We start from the raw sequence: 8,872 nt of genomic DNA, 5'->3' as shown, positions 1-8,872 counted from the left end.
GTTGATTTTGTATTTTTCATAATTCAGTATTTTCTAAGTCTACAATAAAAACCACTATCCTTTCTACAAAGACTTTTCTATTTTGTGTAAGTTTTCTGCTCTGAAAGTCTCTACTAGTGCATTATTCATTTATGTAGTACTGCTCAAACAGTTCTGAAAATGGTAGCAAAGTAGTCTCTGTATAGTTTATAAATTTAATAGGCCCAAACCAGTAGTTTAGGATTCTTCAGACAAAGCTGAAATCTAATAATCCAGGGAGGTAATTGTGCCAAAGTTGGGTATCTACTAAATTACTCATGATGTTTCTTCAGTAGTGCGTATTTTGTTCTATTGATTTTCTTTTTTAATTGCATATTCTTAAATACATTAATATTCTTCTCAACTTACTGAAGATTAAATTTGCCATGTGGAAGACCTGCTGTTTCATATGAATGACAGAGCCAAGATAGGCAGAATTTAAAATAAAAACCCTAAAAACAGTTAACAAATAAGTAATGAGTGAGAATAATATAGCGATATAAGTAAGTTTAGTATATCTTCTTAACTTGAGAAATAATATTTAAGGCTTTCGTGGTATATGTTAATAGTCTAGTAAGAATTCAGTACTTTAACAAGGTTTCCTAGTTTTTTTATAATCTACTATTTCATATTTACTGTGAAAGAGGAGGAGATGGATGTGAAAGATTTGGGAAGAAACAAGACTCAGTAATCAAAATAGCACCCCAGAATGTGTATATATTCAACTTCATTAACTTGTTGAAGGCCATAAGTCTCGACCTTTCAGGTGGACTGGCATGATTTTGTTTAGAAGTATTTGGTGATGAGAGAGACTCAAAAGTTCTAAATCACATTGCAATTTTATTTCTCAGCCCAGTGGTGATAAATCAGATACATTTCATGTCAGCCTGGCAACATTTGGGACTTTTTCAGGCAATGATCTAAGAAATAAGAAGGATTTTCAGTGAACAGCCTCTGTTGGTTCTGAGTTTTCATTTCTGTTACTTTGACTCTTGTTAAAAATACACTTGATTTGCTTTAATACAGGATCCACTGAAGTCCTTCAGATGGAGCCTCATTCGGTTGCACTTATACAGGCCTGACAGATACTTTTAGGTGGCTGTGAAAAATGATGTATTGAATCAACATGTGAAGGTAATTTAAATGCAGATGTTATAACACTGTTCGATAGTATTGTTACATAATTGCTCATTGTAATTATAACTACCCATTTTTCCAACATTTACTTGAATACAGGATAATCAGCTAGGAACTCTGTGAAATTATTATTCTTAACAAAGTAAAAGGTTAAAAACCAGGGGACAGGTTCAGGGATAAAAGACAATAGAAGTCTTAGAATCCCCAGGCTGGATTAATAGCAGACCATGGGAGTTTGGGGAATATCACTGACAGCTGTCTGTTGGGCTGGTCCATTTTTCACACGTGGTGTGTGAATGTAGGAGTCTTAAAAGGTACCTATAATTTTCAGACTCTTATTCTGGTCTCTGAAGTTAATCAGTCCTGCTTACCCATAAAACCATGAAACTTTGCTAACCTGCATCTATCCAGATGTTACCCCAAAAAGCCTATGGACCTGTCATTGTTCTTGTTGAAAATCTGTCCTGTGAATTGTTTCACAGGCTTTTATAAGGACTTTAAAAACACTGACAATTTCTGTGCTTTTATGTACTTTTTTTTTCCTCCCTCTACAAGAATTACAGTAAACCTTTTACATGCAAACCAAAATAATGGATGAAGGACTGAATGAGATTCTGTGCTCTGTGTTATACAGAATACCAGAATTTGTCGTGGTCTTCTCAGTTATAAAATCTACTATTTCAGCTTTGTGGTGAACTTACAAGACTTCAAATTGTTACACATAAATTTGAACTCCTAAATGGTTGGAAATCTCAGACTAATGGGCAACAACAGAACTGTGTGTGGGGATGTTCTTTTGCAGGCTTTGTCCTTTAGGTATTTCCCTTCTACTACATCCCAGGCTGACATGAATTGTGTAGTGTAGCCAGCCCTGCAAGTTCAGAGCAATACAGTTTTAAGTAAAGTGTTGAGGCTTGTGTGCCCTTAGAGTTGCCATCAGAGGGTATGTGCCTGTTCAAACCAGCTCTCACCATCCATCTCCAGTAGTGCATCAAGGACAGAACTGGGAGCTGTCCCTGGCCTAAAAGGCAGAGCGTCTGTGTTACTTCAAAAAGTAAGATTTTGTCTATGTGTGTGACTCCCTTTGTGAGATCTTCACATTTTCATGTAGTACTATGCAGCTCTGAGTTTCTAGGTTTGTAGAAGGCAAATTCATCTCCTCCATTAAACTTTCTTACACATGCTGTCATTGCAAGTGAGGGAGAGAATACCGTGATGTGTGTTGGGCTCCTGAGAGAGGATGATGGTGCCTTTCCTTGGGAAGGAAAGCGCCTTGTCACAGTATTGGTATGGAGATGATTGGTTGCCCAAGGGAGGTTAAGGCCAGCAATATCTTTCTCTCTTGGCATTGTGTCTGTGGGAGCAATCCCCAGTGCTATTCAGTTTTGGGGGTGGTATCCAAACTTCAGAGGTTGAGTCATGAAGGAGCATTATATTGCCTCTCCTCGGGGAGGAAAACACCCAGCTCCAGTGTTGGTAGTGCAGATTTGTAGGGTGCCTATGGAAATTCTTGGCCAGGAACAACTTTCTCTTTTGGCACTTTTTGTGTGGGAGCCATCCCCAGACATATTTTGGAGGTGGTCTCAAGATTCTGGATGCTTTTGTGTGAGATCAGTCCCTGAATGTATTCAGGATGGCTCCAATTTTCAGAGCAGGTCTTCTGAAAAAGAATGACAATACCTATCCATGGAAAGGACAGAGCCTGATCCCACTTTCAGTGTTGGAAATGGGAGGTCCCCTGGGAGTATAACAGCCAACAATAGGTTTCTCTTCTACCACTTTTCCTATGAGAGCAATCCCCAGTTTATTCAGTTTTGGAGCTGGTATCCAAAGTTAAGAGAGGGGCTTCTGAAGAAGTATGGCAGTAGCTTTCCTTGGGAAGGAAGGCACATACTCTCTCAGTGTTCATGAGATATAAAGGCTAGGAAGAGTTTTCTGTCCTGGCACATTTTGAGTGAGAGCAGTTCAGGATGTATTCCATAATTCTGCAGGTAGTATGCAGAACTGGGTAAGTGGGCTCCTGAAGGAGGTACCTTTCCTGGGTAAGGAAAGCTTGTCTTGACAGTTAGGGTGCTCTAGATGATTGTCTGCTTGATGGAGGTAAAGGCCAGCAACATCTTTCTGTCCTGGAACCGTCTGTGTGGGGGCAAATCTGGAACATATTCAGTTTTGGAGCTCAGCTGCAAATTCCAGAGGTGGGATTCTGAAATAGCATGTCACTACTTTTCTTTGGGAAGGAATGCCCAATAGTCTCAGCATTGGTAGGAATTTGTCTTTGTCCTGCAAGATCAAGGATAGCAAACCAGATACATCCAAATAAATTATTTACTCTCATAGTCTTCAGATGACAACATCCCCTATTTGGTTACCATCTCCAAAAAGAATCAGTCTGGGCTTTAAGCCCAAACAAAAGGTGCCAGGACAGAAAGCTTGCGCTGGCCTTTACCTCTCCTGGACAGCCTGTCATCTGCACCACCATCATGGGGACTAAGTGCTTTCCTTGCAAAGTTGAATGGTGCTGCCATAAATTTCAGTATACCTCCTCCAAAATTTGAATCTGAGCACCATCATTAAAGACATCCAGGAATTGCTCCCAAAGAAAAGATACCAGAACACAAAGCTGCTACTGGTCCATCTCTCTCCTTGGCAGACTGTCATCTGCTCCAACAATAGTGCTTAGTGCTTTTCTGCCCAAGGAAAGGCAGTCTCATCCACTTTCTGGAGCCCACATCCAAAATTGAAATACAACCTTCAAATCTTAATAGGTTCCAAAATTGAGGCTATACAGGAGGCCCCATGAGAACAAACTGTTACTGGCTTTTAGGTCTCCTGAGCAGCCTGGTGACTTCAACCACCACTGGGGCTACATGCTTTCCTTCACAAGGAAAGATACTACCATTCACTTTTTGGAGGGCATATGCAAAATTTAAATTTAATATTCAAAACTGAATAGGACACTGGACTACTCTCACAAAAAAAAAAAAAAAAAAAAAAAAAAAAAAAAAAAAAAAAAAAAAAAGTCCCAAGAAAGGTTTTTGTTTACCTTTTCTGGGCAGCCTACCATCTATACAAAAACACTGGAGCAAGGTGCTCTCCTTTCCCAAGAAGGTTGCTTCACCTCCTTTTTCTCTTCCTCCTACGAATTTGGATATCACTGCTCAACTGAATACATCCAGGGAATGATCCCACACAAGACGTTTCAGAACAGAAAGTGGTTGCTGGCCTTTACCTCTGTGAGGCAGCCTCTCATCTGCAGCTGCCACATTGGGATGCAGTGCTTTCCTTCCCAGATAGAAGCACAGTCATCCTTTTTCAGGAGCTTACAGCCAAAGTTTGCCTACCATTCCAATACTGAATTTGTCTAGGATTGATTTAAGAGAGAAAGGTGCCAGGACAGAAAGGTCTTTACCTTCACTGGGCAGACAATCATCTGCAGGATGAGCTTGTTTATATTTCCAGGGAAAAGTGATGTGATTCACATTCAGGACACTAGCTCTGACAAATGGATCCAAGCTGCAAAGGGAAGAAGTGTTGTTGGTCTTTACCTTCCCTGGGTAAGTTATTTTCTTCTAGTGAAACATGTGGTCTAGGTGCTTTCCTTCCCATGAAAAAGAACTTTTGTTCTCTTTCAGGATACCTCCTGCAATTTTGAATATATCCAAGGGTTGCTTGCACAAAAAACATTTTAGAACAGAAAGTTCTTGCTGGCCTTTACCTTCCTTTGGAAGCTTGTGATCTGCAGCAGCAACACTGGCATTATGTTCTGTATTTCCTAAGGAATGGTACTGTCACTCAGTTCCTGGACCCCACTTTGGAAATTTCAGATTAAGCTCAAAAATGGAATATGTCCAAGGATTGCTCCAACACAACAGGTGCCAGGTTAGAAAGCTGTTGCTGGCCTTCACCTCCAGTGGGCAACCTATGATCAGCAGTTTAAAACACTGCATCCCCAGGTTTTCCTTCCCATGGAACAGCAGTTTACCAGGCGTAAGAGGGAGTGAATGCTGCTAGAGTGTGATATGAATTAAGGATTGCAAATGGAATCTGAAGGCCAGACAAACTTTTCTGCCCTGGCACATTGCTTTTTGCCAGTACTGACAATTTCAGCTGGGGATGTGCACACTTCATTGCTTCTGGAGGATCAGTATATTTACCTCTTTTGCAACTACACTGCCGCCATCATGTGGAGCTGAGCAACTGCGACGGGGAAGGTAAAATACACCACAAGCTTTTTTTTGTGGGGGACACTGTTAGTGTGGGAGCAGTTATTAAACTGTTTGGGATCTTTGGTCTGTAAGAGGGAAGGAATGGGAAGGTACATAGAGAAGGAAACTGAATACTACCAGGGTGTGCACAGGCTGCAAATGGAAGGTGATGCCCAGCTCTTTCTTTCTGTTCTAGGACCTTACTCTGAGGGTTTTTGGAGATTTCAAATTGGCATATGGACTCACCAGACTGTAGGAGTTTGAGACCCTACATACAGCTGGCAAGAAGAGTGCATGGCCCCAGTGTTTATGGTGCACTGAGAGGCAGTGAGGAGAAGGGACAGTCCAGCAGTTCCTTCTTTACTGGTACGTTTTTCTGTGTGAGCTGTAGCTGTTTGATTTCCTGTGTCCACAGCAGCTATCCCAAAAGCCCAATTACGTCCTTTTGGGTCCTTGAAATACCTTCTCCTGAGGCAATTCATGCCCAGGATGTCCTGGGCCCCTGACCAGTCACAATGGGGTGATCCTGCCATTTGTTCACAGTCAGGCTCACTCAGCTTCCAGCATAGTCACTGTTGGGATCCCCTTGTCACCCCAGAAATCCCCAGATGGATTCTGCCCCTCATATCTTGATGGCATCAGGGTACTTTGTGCACAGGCGTCAATTAAAGCCTTATATCCAATGCCAGGCCATCGGATCCACACAGTCCAACAGATCAGATTGTCCCTTTCCTCCACCTGGCAGGAGACAGGGCCTCTCTCATTCTCATCATGGTACTCACTGCTCACGTCTTGTAAACATGAACTGGAATCCTTCAAGAGGATCAGAAGTAACATCAGCCCTCCTATTGTGTCTGAGGACTTGCCCGCAGGAAAAGGGAAAGGCATTCATACCTATGCTGCCAGGTGGGTTTTCCATCCCACTTCTTTATGTGCTCTCCATAGTCATGCAGGTAAAACCACAGGTTACTCATGGTGTGCACCTTCTCTCTCAAGCAAGAAGGTTCCTGCTTCCAATAGCAGAGACTCCAGGCTCTAGGGCTGGGGTGTGGGACACTTCTTTTAATCACTGGTAGTCCTCTTTAAATCGCTGCAGGTCCTTAGACAGTCTTCCCATGAACAAGGCACAGGCCTGGGGAGGGGGTGGCAGAAAAAATATTTAATATAGCTGGAGTTTGATAAAGAAGCTTGATAACTACTCTTTGTTCTTCTTCTTTCCATGACAGCACTGCCAGTGACCTGTCATATGACACTGGAATGCTCTGTCAGAACAGAGTTTGTGTACACTGGACTTCATCTGGATTTACAGGGGATTGCTCATCATTTGAATCCTTATAGATTATCTCCAGCACCACTAATTCTCTCCAAGATACTGGGTACCATGCTCCACGGTGTTCCACATGCCTCAATGCACAACTCGATCATCCTTGAGAGAATGCCTTTCCCTCACGCTTGTCAGGAGTTGCCTTCAGAGCCTGAGAGTTTTTGTCCTCTTCCCAATGCCCTTGTCAATGTTCACATCCCAGGACAAGGATCCCAGTTGCTTGGCTTCACTACCATCCCGTTCCATATCGTGGGCCAGGATATCCCAGCACTGGAATAGCCAGGTCACCAGGGGCTCACCTAACTGGCGGCTGGAACCTTTTCACACATCTTACAGCTCACCTGGGGCCATAGACCAGGTGATTTTTCTCTGGCCCTGCCTCCTCCTCCTGTTCTGAGGACCCTGCTTCGCCATCCCTCGCTAACTGAACTGATTTTGTCTTGGATTCCTTCTTCTGTGCAGGGCTGACTGCCCCCAGCACGGGCTGTTCCCCTGGTTCAGCTGCAGTTGGCATGGCCATGGTGCCTGTTGCTCCGTTTCCTCCTCCCCTGAGAGTGCTGTCCACTGTCCTCTGGAGTTGACACAGCATTCTCCTTGCAAATATTCTGTCACTTTATCAGAGTCCTGTTGCTGTTCAGGAAGCTGAGCAGCTTCCTGAACTTCCTGTTCAGGGGTGAACTCCCAAACCACTGAAGCAGAGAATTTCTCAAAAAATTGCCCAATTTTCTCGCACATTCCATGCCACTCATGACCATTCCCCCTCGGGACAGGTGTCTGAATGGCCTTCTTGGAAACCTCTGTTCTGCCTCCAAACATGACTCTAAACACAGTGTGGACTGCACTGAGACATAGCAGACATAGCAACAAGAACATGCTTTCCTTACCATCCAAAGGGAATTGAAAATTCTCAAAAGCTGTTGTAACAGGCCTGAAGGAGGAAAAGGGGGGAAAGGGGGAGAAAAATCATCCTTCCCTTGTTCCCCCCACAGATTGGGTACAGTTATTAATGGACTTCCAAAGGCAGTGCTGAAGTAAGGGCAGGAGAGCAGCACTGAATACACATCCCAGAGTACCCTCACTGCCCTTGATATCATCACGTCATAAACTCACATCCCACAGTACAGCAACAAAGAAAGGCCGATCCTTGTCCCTGCTCCATAAAAGGTCACCCCAAGGAGCACATAGAGGAATACAGGAACAGAGCCAGGGTTAGGTACCATACCCACATGAACAGCCCAAGCACCATAGTGACCAGTGGCTCTGGACCTAATACAGCAAATGCTGAGATCAAGTTTGTTTCCAACCCACTCTTTTGTGGGTTGTGCCCTCATTGTGCCTCACACTGGGATCCAAGTAAGGCTGTCTTGGTGTAGGAATGGTACTTCCAGATATACTGCTCCCACTGAAACCACTTGCTCACTTCTCCCCCTCCCCAAGGCAGGAGACCAGGGGGCACAAAAGTTAAAGATTATGAGCTGAGATAGGAACCATTTCCTAGAAAAAAGCAAGAGAAAAAAACAGTAACATCAACAGTATCAATAGTAAAGGGAACTGTGACTGCTCCTTCAGTTCCAATCGACACTTACCTGTCACTCCCAGCCCTTGTCCAATGACCCTCTCCAGCTCTCTTACAGGCTCCCTTCAGGTCCTCTTCAAGATACTGAAATCAGTAACATTTTTAGCAGAGAAAGATCAAATCTGTCACTATTAAATCATACAACTACAATTGCAATACTATTTCAAATATCTAAACTATGATTTATGTAGGTATGTGAATTCCACTCTTAATCCTATTGTGTTCACTCAAGAAATTCGGCTTTGAAAGATTATTTTTTTTCTGACATATTGGAACAGCCAACCAGAACCAGTACCCACATCATTTCCTTCACTCCCTTCCTAAAGGAACAAAGCTTACCAAGTTGTACTGCAACAACTCCTTCACATATGAGTTTATTGAAGTAATTTTTAAAAGCAGGTATTTCTAAGTGTGCTCTATCAATCCCAACTGTTCAAAAAAATAACCATCCAGTGTCCCAAGGAAGTGTCCATGTTACAAATGGTATGTGTTTAATATACTCATTTATATCACATGCAGTAAGCATAAATATTATTCAGAATGCAAATTGCTATAGTTCCCCTAAAAAAAAAAAAAAGCTGGGCACACATGGAGAATAGCTTTTAACCTAAG

The 8,872-nt window shown here is 42.8% G+C and overlaps 1 long non-coding RNA gene across 1 annotated transcript; it reads right to left on the bottom strand.

Annotated features, from left to right (window-relative positions):
* Nucleotides 1–3,250: 3,250 nt before the first annotated feature.
* On the bottom strand, nucleotides 3,251–4,714 carry LOC137468782 (uncharacterized). Its single transcript, XR_010996178.1, has 2 exons — nucleotides 4,580–4,714; nucleotides 3,251–4,398 (listed from the first exon to the last, which is right to left on the bottom strand). It is a non-coding gene; the product is annotated as an uncharacterized lncRNA (long non-coding RNA).
* Between the last annotated feature and the right edge of the window lie 4,158 nt (nucleotides 4,715–8,872).

Source organism: Anomalospiza imberbis, chromosome 2 (genome assembly GCF_031753505.1).
Source record: "Anomalospiza imberbis isolate Cuckoo-Finch-1a 21T00152 chromosome 2, ASM3175350v1, whole genome shotgun sequence".
NCBI lineage: Eukaryota > Metazoa > Chordata > Aves > Passeriformes > Viduidae > Anomalospiza > Anomalospiza imberbis.
The sequence above is the reverse complement of the archived record's forward strand: the minus strand, read 5'-3'. Positions and strand labels throughout refer to the sequence as shown.